Source organism: Lucilia cuprina, chromosome 3 (assembly GCF_022045245.1).
Source record: "Lucilia cuprina isolate Lc7/37 chromosome 3, ASM2204524v1, whole genome shotgun sequence".
Lineage (NCBI taxonomy): Eukaryota > Metazoa > Arthropoda > Insecta > Diptera > Calliphoridae > Lucilia > Lucilia cuprina.
In genome coordinates, this window is record NC_060951.1 from 22,058,406 (window position 1) to 22,070,454 (window position 12,049).

The 12,049-nt window shown below is 29.8% G+C and overlaps 1 non-coding gene across 1 annotated transcript; it reads left to right on the plus strand.

The window, feature by feature from the left end:
- The first annotated feature begins 8,586 nt into the window (after positions 1-8,586).
- On the plus strand, positions 8,587-8,660 carry Trnai-aau. Its single transcript has one exon. It is a non-coding gene; the product is annotated as a tRNA-Ile (tRNA).
- Positions 8,661-12,049: the final 3,389 nt, after the last annotated feature.

Consider the following 12,049-nt stretch of genomic DNA (forward strand, 5'->3'; position numbering starts at 1 on the left):
CAAGTAATTGGTTATTGCTCACTTACACATGATTGATCATGTAAGGTATTACTTTGTGTAAGCATTACCCCCCATACCTGATAGAGATAAGGTACCCAGCAAAAACTCGTTAATGGGTGGTACTTCCATTCAGTGACTACTACTGTGTATTATTTTAAAATAGTCGTGTGATAACTTTCTTCTAATCTGACATTTTATTTTTGGTTTTCAAATTTTGGTAATGAGTAATCTAGATAATGTTGTTATTTAACACATTACCTGGTAATGAGCTTTCGTTTTCAATAAAATAATTAATTTTTTTTGAATGGAATTTGTAGAAAATCAGTCCAATTATCTAAAGATTCTACCCAACGTTTGTGGTTCGAATCATAGTTGATATAAGTGTTTTTTAAAAACGTCGATTTATACTTTAATGTAAAAACTATTCCAAAAAGTTCTATAAAATAACTTTTAAATGGTGCACTTAGTATGCAGTATGCAGAAAGTCTAAAATATATAAAAAAAAAAATAATGAAAACAAGATTAAATTTGTATCTGAAAACCATTATTTGACGAGCAATAACTGTTGGTGCAGTGAGTAGAACATTAAACTAACTGCCCAGCAAATACTTGCATTACCTAGTAAGCTAGAAAATAATGGAATCGCGTAGAAACTAATATAGGGCTCGAACCCCCAGTTTGTTATCTGAACGCCCTAGACTATTGGTCTATAACAAATCCAAATTGCTTTGTTCTTTATCAGTAATAACCTATTCAGCTAAATGAAATAATGTGGTTGATAATAAACACGCATTACAAAGTAATGTATGAAAAATTTACTGGCCATTACCAAAAATTTCATAATTTTTGCTGGATGGCTCCTCTTTATTATTAAAAACAAAACAACTTACTAAACAACTTTTTTGTAAGCGAATGTACTTTTTTAACTTCCTATTTGTAAGCGAGCGTAGAAGTACTTGAAGAAGTAGTGAAAAAAGTTGGCTAAATCAAGGGTGGGTGTTAATTGAATATGATATAAATCAGCAAAAACCCAATATATTATCCCTACTAAAGTGATGTAATAAAAATATAGACAAAACATGTTCTCTTACCCAATAAAAATATTAAAGTATAAAAAAGTGTTTCTATTATATCATCATCATTATTATAATCATTTAAATTTTTTACTTAAAAAAATCTTATACAATTTTTTTGTATGTTTTTTCAGAAAGTGTACACAGAGATTTTGTTTCGCTTTTCAAAGTATAAAAGTATTGTTTATAGAAAGAAAAAACGATATAATGGCAACAAAAACTACAAATATGTATCAAAGTGTGTGTGTGTGACATACATACAAACATTATGGGTTTATTGTAAAAAATAGAAAACTTTATATATTTTACTTGTAATTCTTATGTAGACACATTTATTTGACATTTTTTAAGGCAGTTTGTTTTTAGAAAATGTCACACACAGTCATGGTGTTTTTTGTTTTGTGCAGTCACATCAAGGATAAAAAATTATATAAAATATTCAGTAAAAGAATATCATACAAAAGAGTATATTTTAAATATTTGAAGAAGTTTTAAAGTTTGGTAACAATTTGAGCTGGATTTGTAAATACATTTGTAAAGTTTGATTACTAGATAAGAATCAACTAAATTACATCCTATATTTCTTTGAATAATCCTACTGATGATCGCAGTAATATTTCTCTATTTTAGAATCATAACAAAAAATGGGGTCATCATTTTAAAGTTACTACGTTCATTATTTTTACATAGAACCTTACTTATTATTATGTAATAAATTCATTATTATGTTTATGAATAATGACAACAAGAACAACAACAAAAAGAAAAAACAACAACTATACATATATTATGTATCTAAAGTATGTTTATTTACAATAAACTCATAACTAACAAGTAAGAGTTCTATATTCGGCTGTGCCGAATCTTATATACCCTTCACCATGATGTGTTTAAAGCTTTTGTACCTTTTGAAGAACGAAAAAGTACCAAAAAGTCCCCATCTATGGGTTCTCAGTTAATCCGGGCCATACAAACTTAATTACATGTTCCTAGGTTCAATATTGTAGAAATTGTAAAAAGTACCTTTTGAAGAACGAAAAAGTACCAAGAAGTCCCCTTTTACTGGTTCTCACTTAATCCGGGATATACGAACTTAATAACATGTTTCTAGGTTCAATATTATAGAAATTTCAAAAAGTACCTTTTGAAGAATGAAAAAGTACCAAAAAGTACCCTTTCATGGGTCCTCACTTAATCCTGGCCATACATACTTAATTACATGTTTCTAGGTTTAATATCGTAGAAATTGCAAAAAGTACCTTTTGAAAAACGAAAAAGTACCAATAAGTCCCCTTTTATGGGTCCTTACTTAATCCGGGCCATACATACGTAATTACATGTTTCTAGGTTTAATATCGTAGAAATTGCAAAAAGTACCTTTTGAAAAACGAAAAAGTACCAAAAAGTCCCCTTGTATGGGTCCTCACTTAATCCGGGCCATACATACTTAATTACATGTTTCTAGGTTTAATATTGTAGAAATTGCAAAAAGTACCTTTTGAAGAAAGAAAAAGTACCAAAAAGTCCCCTTTTATGGGTCCTCACTTAATCCGGGCCATACATACTTAATTACATGTTTCTAGGTTCAATATTGTAGAAATTGCAAAAAGTACCTTTTGAACAACGAAAAAATACCAAAAAGTCCCCTTTTATGGGTCCTCACTTAATCCTGCCATACATACTTAATTACATGTTTCTAGGTTCAATATTGTAGAAATTGCAAAAAGTACCTTTTGAAAAACGGAAAAGTACCAAAAAGTCCCCTTGTATGGGTCCTCATTTTATCCGGGCCATACATACTTAATTACATGTTTCTAGGTTCAATATTGTAAAATTGCAAAAAATACCTTTTGAAGAACGAAAAAGTACCAAAAAGTCCCCTTTTATAGGTCCTCACTTAATCCGGGCCATACATACTTAATTAAATGTTTCTAGGTTCAATAATGTAGAAATTGCAAAAAGTACCTTTTGAACAACGAAAAAGTCCCCTTTTATGGGTCCTCACTTAATCCGGGCCATACATACTTAATTACATGTTTCTAGGTTCAATATTGTAGAAATTGCAAAAAGTACCTTTTGAAAAACGAAAAAGTGCCAAAAACTCCCCTTGTTTGGGTCCTCACTTAATCCGGGCCATGCATACTTAATTTCAAGTTTCTAGGTTCAATATTATAGAAATTTCAAAAAATACCTTTTGAAGAACGAAAAAGTACCAGAAAGTCCCCTTTTATAGGTTCTCACTTAATCCAGGCTCTACATACTTAATTTCATATTTCTAGCCAATAACAAAACATTAGTGCTGCTCTCGCTCTGCTACTCTTGCTCTGCTGATCTTGCTCTGCTTTGCTTTTATAAACAAATTACAATAACAATATTTACCGTATTGTTATGTATTTTGTTTTTGTTTTTTGCAGTTTCTGTCTGAGCATGAATAAAAAATCTCAATTTTATATGAAATTTTCAGAGGTTGTCTCGGTTTTTTGCTCATATCTCCGTTATTTATGGACCGATTTTGCTGATTTTAAATAGCGTTCTTGCCGGTCGTATGTCTGATAGAATTATGGAAGATTCGGATCTCGCAGATATCTGGGGTCTTCTAAAAACTGATTTCAACAAACATACAGACATACAGACAGACAGACAGACAGACAGACAGACAGACGGACAGACAGACGGACATGGCTTAATCATCTCCGCTACCTATAAGGATCCAGAATATATATACTTTATAGGGTCGGAAAATTATATTATAGAAATTACAAACGGAATGACAAATTTATATATACCCTTCTCACGAAGGTGAAGGGTATAAAAAACCACAAATTGTGTGGCCTACTTTTTAACTAAGCAAAACAAAAAAAAAAACTCAAAATATACAAAATAGAAAAGAAGAATAAATATATTATACTATAGTATATCTTGTATACATATATTAGCTCTATTGTAAATGTAGCTAGATAATAAAAGAACCCTAAAGAGGAAGAAGACAATCTACACTCAATACAACAGAAATGAAAAAGTAAAAAAAAAGAATATTTCGAAATAAATGAAACGATATGACAAACTTATTAGTCACATTTACTACATTCATCCATGCACACATCAGCATTATAACCATAAAAATATATCCATCTACTGTGTACTACAAAAAAAAAAAAAAAAAAAAAAAAAAAAAAAACCGAATAAAACTATACTATAGCTATAGGTACATACATCTATAAACTACATAAATATATTTAAACAAACCGGCAGCCCACCATAGTATGTCTGGGTGCATGTTGGGTGTATTATTGTACTGCACTGTATTCATTATTGTAACAAAGCGAAGGGTACTATATTCATATACTGCATACTTACCTACTTACTTACTCTGTGTTCAGGTATTCCCACTCCCTAATCACGGTCTATTCTATGTTGTAAAATCATCACTTACATACAAACACTTGTATATTGCACATCGGGACAGAATAATATTATTTCGAACATACATTTTTTTAAATTTTATTACAGGGTTAATATTGTTGAAGAATTGTGTCTGAACAGTAGCCAATAGTAGTAACATGGTTGGAGTCATGAAAATGCGAAATACTTTCTTTTCAGCTCAACGCGTCGGAAAGACTCATGGACTCATATATTAGGCAACGACTAGAGAGCTCATCACGGCTTTCAACCAGACAGCATGCCTACCCTAAAGGACAGGATCTACAGCTCTACATGAGGTTGTAAGAGTTATAGAAAGATCCCCCGAATTTAAACAATATACTATGGGAGCCTTCTTAGATATAGAAGATGCTTTCAAAAACGTAAATACTTCTTGTTAAACTAGATGTTGAAGATCATATTAGCAACTGGTTGGTAACCATGTTAAAATCTAAAATAACTACTGCAAGTCTTGGTAATAGCGTTAAGTCCTAAAAAATGGAACGAGGCAAACCACAGGGCGGCGTAATTTCTTCACTACTTCGGATCATCGTTGTTAACTCGATTCTTATAGAACTGAACAACAGAGTGATAAAGGCCATTGCTTATGTGGACGGTGGTATCAGAAATGTTCCCAGACTAATGGTCTAGGAGTAAATCCAAGACAGAACAGGTAATATTCACAACAAACACCAAGATTCCAAGCTTTAACTTCCCTCGGTTAAAAAACCACCGCTTATCAAAAAATGCCAAATATCTAGGAATTATTCAAGACCCAAAATTATCATCAACATCCATCACAAAGTCAAGAAGGCAACGGTCGCTTACTATGCCTGTTGTAAGATATTTGGAATGAAATAGGGACTTAGTCCCAACATAGTTAAATGAATGTACATTGCTATAATATGTCCTATTTTTTCATACGGATCTCTTGTATGGTGATGGACTTCACCATACAAATTTCAGAGATCAGCATGCATTGGGATAACAGGCGTTCTAAGAACTAATCCTTCAGAAGCTCTGAACACGATGTTGCACATCTTACTTATAGATATACACATTATGGTCATACAAAAGTACTATTTGATGAGCAAAAAGTACCAAACATTTCCCTCTTATAGATTAATGAGATCCGTGCAGATTATCAAAAAATGCAATTAATTGGAATGATGAAATAATGCAAAAATCTTCCTTAGTAAATCTTCATGTCCAAAAAAAACATCTGCCGACATTTTCGGTTACGATTCAATTGAAAACTCTATTGGCATTGTTTCAAATAAATTCCGAAAATGTTCTGATTAAAAATAGCAAATTTCAAAATTTTCATTATACAATCCTATTGTGCATTGTTGCAATAAAAGTACTTGATACTTAGTGGGTTGGCTGATAATTTAGCTTGGAAATGGATACATTAGTTTTAGATACAAGTACAATATGTATGTACGTACAATGTTACTTCTTACGGTAAGTATACAGTAGTTTCGTTGTTGTTGGGTTAAATGGTTGACTGGCTGTTTGACAGGATGGGGGTGACAAAGGAAAGTATTTTGGCTAACTTGTCTATAAATTTCATTACGACAACGATTTTGTCTGTAGCTGGTTTTATAGAAACATTTGGAAAAAATATGGTAGCAAAATCATAAGGAATAGAATAAACCTAAAAGAATAATAGACAAGAGCAAAGCAAATAAAGACACTTATGTATACATACATACGTAAGTTTTGTATTTATGTTTCTAGTTTTATAGAAAATGATTCGCAATACTAAACAATAGAATTTTTTCTTGAACATGAAAATATATTTAGAGATTGACACAATTAAATATGTATTTATGTACATATGTATGAATATGATTGAATAAATGTAAAAATATGCTTGGAAATGGATGAGTATGAGTGTTGTTTTGAAATAGTGTCTTTCTCCGCATAGGTACCAACAGATTTAACAAAAGATTTTTTCATTTCGTTTTATTATATATTTTCTAGTCATTTTATTTGGAACTTAAGTGAATAAATAGTAAAATAAGTTAGCGAAAATAATTATAATGTGCTATAACGTCATGCCACAGAGGGTGATTTTTATTTATTTTTTCTATTACACTTAAAGAAATTTGTACAATATATAATTGAATATATTGTTAGATAGAAATATAATAGTAGCCACCCAGAATTTGGCTAAAAGTTGATAATTTTTGTTTTAAATTTTGAACTCTTATACCCTCTACCACCATCGGTGGTGATAGATAGGAAGTATGTCTAAAACTTACTCACACTAAGGAAACGAAATCAACGAGTTTGCTGATTTTCAATACCAAAATCAGCAAATTCGTTGCATTAAAAGATATGAGTTTCAGACAAAATTTCTCAGAAACTGCAAACGATGAATTTTGTCACATGTTATTTATTTTTGCCCAGAGACCAACCATGTTCTAAATCATAACAATCTATCCAGAATTTTCCATAGCCCCATCATAATTTCCCCAAAAACATCGATGAACATAATTCATATCCCCAGGTAAATCTGTATTGGTAAACTATTTGTCATAGCTTTCAAACAAAGTCCACTTCCGAAAATCACTTAAATTAACGTAACTATTTAAGTAAAAGATAATGATATCGGCATAAATGTTTTTTGAGTAAATATCACTCTGAAAAATTATTTTCGGATCGGTCCATAATTGGTTATTGCTTCCATATAAAGCCCCCCTAAGATAACCACTTAAACGCACGTATTTCATATCGGCATACAATTCGGTAAGGATTTATAATTTTTTCAAAGTTTCTTTTCTGTACCGGTCCATACCGCTTCGACTTTTTATTAGTCGACTTTTTACATTTCCTGAAAAGTCGATTGTTTGACTTTTCGACGTTTTTCATTTAATTAAAAGTTGATTTTAGATTTTTCGGCTTTTAGTATTTTATAAATAGTTGTCTTTTCTGACTATTTTCGTATTCTTTCGACTGTTTTCAGTTTTTTTTCGACTATTTTAGAGTTTTTGACTTTTTTCACCTTTTTTAAATTTTTGACTATTTTTGACTTTTTTCTACTATTTTCAAGTTTTATACATTTTTCAACTTTTCGACTTTTATTTACAAAGTCGACTTTTCATCTTTTTTCATAGACGATAGTCAGGTTATCGACTTTTTTGGAACAAAATAGTCGACTTCGACTTTTTTCGACTAAAAGTCGGTTGTTCGATTATTTGAAAGTCGATTTATAGAATCCTACTTCATACCTATCATAAAAGATTATCTTTCGAAAACCTATATACAAATCACTCTGCGAGTTTTTTCGAATCAGTCCATTATTGTTATATTTCCAATTTTGTATTTAAGACCCAGTAAAACCAATTATAGTAGTTAAACTTATATATTCCTCGAGGCGTAATAAATACCAGAGAAAATTAGACTAAATAATCTTTTTGAACTAATTTTAAATTTGTCATTTTTAAAATACGATTTCTTGAAAGATATCTGGAAGATTTAATATATATTTATTTTTTGTTTTACTGGAAGTAAATGGTCTAAAAATATTTCAATATATAAATTCCATACCAAAATTATTTCCCAGTGTATCTATGACTATTAATTTTGTTTGTTTTTAGTTTGTACATGAAGCATTTTTTCCTTTTGCGTACTTTTTGTTGTTGTTGTATTGTTATTTCTTATTCATCAGTTCGTTATTACGAAATGGAGCATAAAAGAATTAAACAAAATTTGGGTCATTATGTCAAGTTGATAGATACTTATAGTACACGTTGTATGTAATGCTTATTTGGAATTTACTTTTGAAATTAATTTATTCTTTTTATTAAATATTTTGATGTTATTGCGCACCGATTTCATTCGATAATTAAGTTTATATTTTCTCTTAAAATCGGTGCAAAAACATCAGTAAACAAATTAATGGATCAACTACTACATTAGAAGTATATTTTACTTGTTTTAGTTTGGACTAATATTGTCCATTTTCAATATTATATTTTGTTGATTAAAAATAACCCAAATTTAAACAATTCTCTATGATTTTTAAAAATAGAATGTGTTAATTATTAGAAAAAAATCTTGCATGAATAAGTAAGCATGTATGTGTGGCCCATTAGCTCAGTTGGTTAGAGCGTCGTGCTAATAACGCGAAGGTCGCGGGTTCGATCCCCTCATGGGCCAGTTAATTTTTTTTATGTATTTTTTTTCTAATTGTGCTCAATAAACTTTAAAGCAAATACAAAAAAATCCAACAGATATATGTATTTAGGAAATTGCAAACATTCTTGCAAAAATCTTTGAGATAGAAGATTATACAAATGTATTTGCTACAGATTTCTACAGTACTCGCAACAGTTTTGTGTACATACATACATACATACATACATACATACATACAAACGCTTGAAAATCTAATGAAAATGTATCTGCTGGGTGTTGGTTCGCTGACTGGCTGACTGGCTGGCTGGCTCATCATAGACAACATGACAACCCAATTAATCCTCAATTAAGTTGTAGACACAGGTGGTCATTTAATTAGTTTACTTGCAAAGTAAACTTTATATTTGAGCGGAGACATTGAATGAGATGCCAGAGACTCGTAAAGTCTAAGGATATGTACATACAAGCGGAATTATTAAAACCATCATACTGCTCAGATAGTCGTTATATATTTAGACTAGAGCAACAAATGGACAGTATACAAAACAAACAAAATGTAAAACATTATAAAACTGTGATAGAAAAATTTTATAGAAAAATAAGGAAAAAACAAAAAAACTGGCGACAGTAAAATAATAAAATTAGGGAAGTATTCAACATGGCTGTGAAGCAGATGCCTAACTAAGAGACCAGATGACTGTGGAGAGCATAACGGATTTAATAAGAGGTTTAGGCATTAGTATAGTTATGGTGGTCTACTATTGTTTTAATTAGGCAAAGGAAAGATAAAAATGCTTTCCCATAATGACTCATTTTATATGTGTCATTTACATTTTTTGCAACATTTTGTCAAAAGAACATTCAATCAATGAGTCCACAAGTAAAAGTTATAGAAACAATTGTTTGTTGTTGTCTCAAAAGGAACTTTACAAAATGTAAATTTATTTATAAGTTACAATTTAGAAGATTATATGTATTTGAATCTTTTGATTAGAAAACTTTTACTTACTGCACTATAGTAGGAAATGGTATTATATGTTTGTGATGTTGTTTATAACTCACAAAAATATAGGTCCTAAGTATACCGATCTACTAAGAATTACTATGCCATCATTTAATCGGCTCAGAAAGTGATTCTGAGCCGATTGGTATACTTTAAGGTGTGGACTAATATATTGTGATTTAAAAACATCAGCAAATACGTACATATAATACCCTCCCCACTGTATTGGTGTAGGGTATAAAAAGTATCTTTTGAAGAACGAAAAAGAGCCATGTAGCATTTTTTCTGTTTTACTGTTTAAAATTAAATATTATAGAAAACTCAGTCTAGTGCACAGTACCACATTTAGTACATTTTGGTACGACAAAAAGTAATTTTAGAAGTATGGACCCTCATATTAACTGTATTAATCAAAAACATTTATCAAAGGTTTATAGAACAAATTCTGTATGAATATTTGATTTATTAACCTTTGATAAAACTTTATGAATAAGTTCACAATAAGAACAGCCACATCAAAAAAAGAGGCGGTTATATATCACGCCTACTTCTTATGTTAGTACTAATTTTGGTATTCTTGATTATAATATATAGCACTAACTTATTAGATATACTTAATAAACTCTTATGTTGCCATGCCAATAGAAATCTTATGTCACTTATATATAAAATCGCCAAATTTAAATTTTTTATACCCTACACCACTATAGTGGGGAGGGTATTATGCGTTTGTGATGAAGTTTGTAACACCCAAAAATATTGGTCCTAAACCCACCTTAAAGTATACCAATCGTCTCAGAATCACTTTCTGAATCGATTTAGCTATGTCCGTCTGTCTGTCTGTGTGTCTATGTAAACCTTGTGCGCACGCTACAGGTCGCAATTTTCAAGATAATTTGATGAAATTTGGCACATACTCTTTTTTTGATTCAAGGACGATCGCTATTGAAAATGGTTGAAATCGGTCCATTATTTCTCCTAGCCCCCATACAACCGTACCCCCCGAATCGGGCTTTTAGGCTCATAAGTACGTTAAATGTTTTATAATGTCAACGAAAATCAGCAAAAATTAGTTTTATAGAACAATATTGATAAAACTTATAATTACTTATAAAACGATTAAAATCTACAAAAATGACTTTGTAGTAGACGTAAATTCATCTACCAAAATTTATAAGGATAGGCCCATATTTACCCCTTCTCCCCTATGAGCCCTCTTGTAGAAAATCTCTCTTTTTTGTCAACAATAAGTAAAACTATTCCACAATAAAACAAATTAAATGCTTTATTTAAAAAAATTCAAAATATTAACATACTGACTGGTGTAGGGTATCATATGGTCGGCAATGTCCGACTATAAATTCATACTTGTTTTTCATTTGTTTTGGTTTTAAAAGAAAATATGTAGTTTTTGGCAAAGAAACATTATAGAACCTTGCTCTAAACATGAGCTCTAAAACATTTAGACTTTGCTCTATCGCTTTACTTTATAGTGAGTGGTGTGATGCCATTTGCAATAAATTGTTTAATTCTAATCTTTAATATCATTCTTAGTGTAAATCTTATTTTACGTCAATTTCTTTGGAATGCGATTAAATATAAGATAAGGTTTTGAAATTTAAAAAGATTATAAATTTAGCTACTTATATTTATGAGCAAAACTTTTAAAATCAATAGTTTAATAATAAATATAACTGATTACAAATTATATTCTATGATGACAATAATTCAGTGGTAGATTAACAGATAGAAAGCTTTGACAGGAATTGGACCCCATAATCTCAAGCAAAACTAGTTTACTTTTCTACTCTCTCTTATATAAAGGATAACAACTTTAAAATAATTTCTAATATAAAACACACCTTCTATTTTAGATATTGCATATGTCATTATATTTAACAACATTTTATTTATAAATATAATAAAACAAAAACAAATACTCCATTCATAAATCTACTTTTAATCTTACATATACCAAAAAGCGTGTGACTTTTATGAGGGAGTTAAAGCTTTTTAACACTTTTGTGTTAAACAAAAATAGAAATGAATAAAAAAATTTTTAAGTGCATTAATAAAAACAAAAAATTATACCAAATAAAAATTTCATTCCAACTTTATACCATAATAAACAAATTTTATATAAAAAAAAAAACAAATTTTAAAATAATTACAATTTCTTTATAGCCAAAACATTATAACACTATAAGTATGTTAATTTTTATAAAATAATAAAAATAAGGGGATTTTGTTTTTTATCAATATAACAGAAAAATGCGACGTACTTTACTTTTTCGCATAAGTAGTAATTCATGATAACATTGGAAATTTCTTAGTATTTTCGTATAATGGATTTTCTTATTAAGCTGAAAATTTTGTATTGGTCATTTTAAGTTTTTTTTTTTTTTTT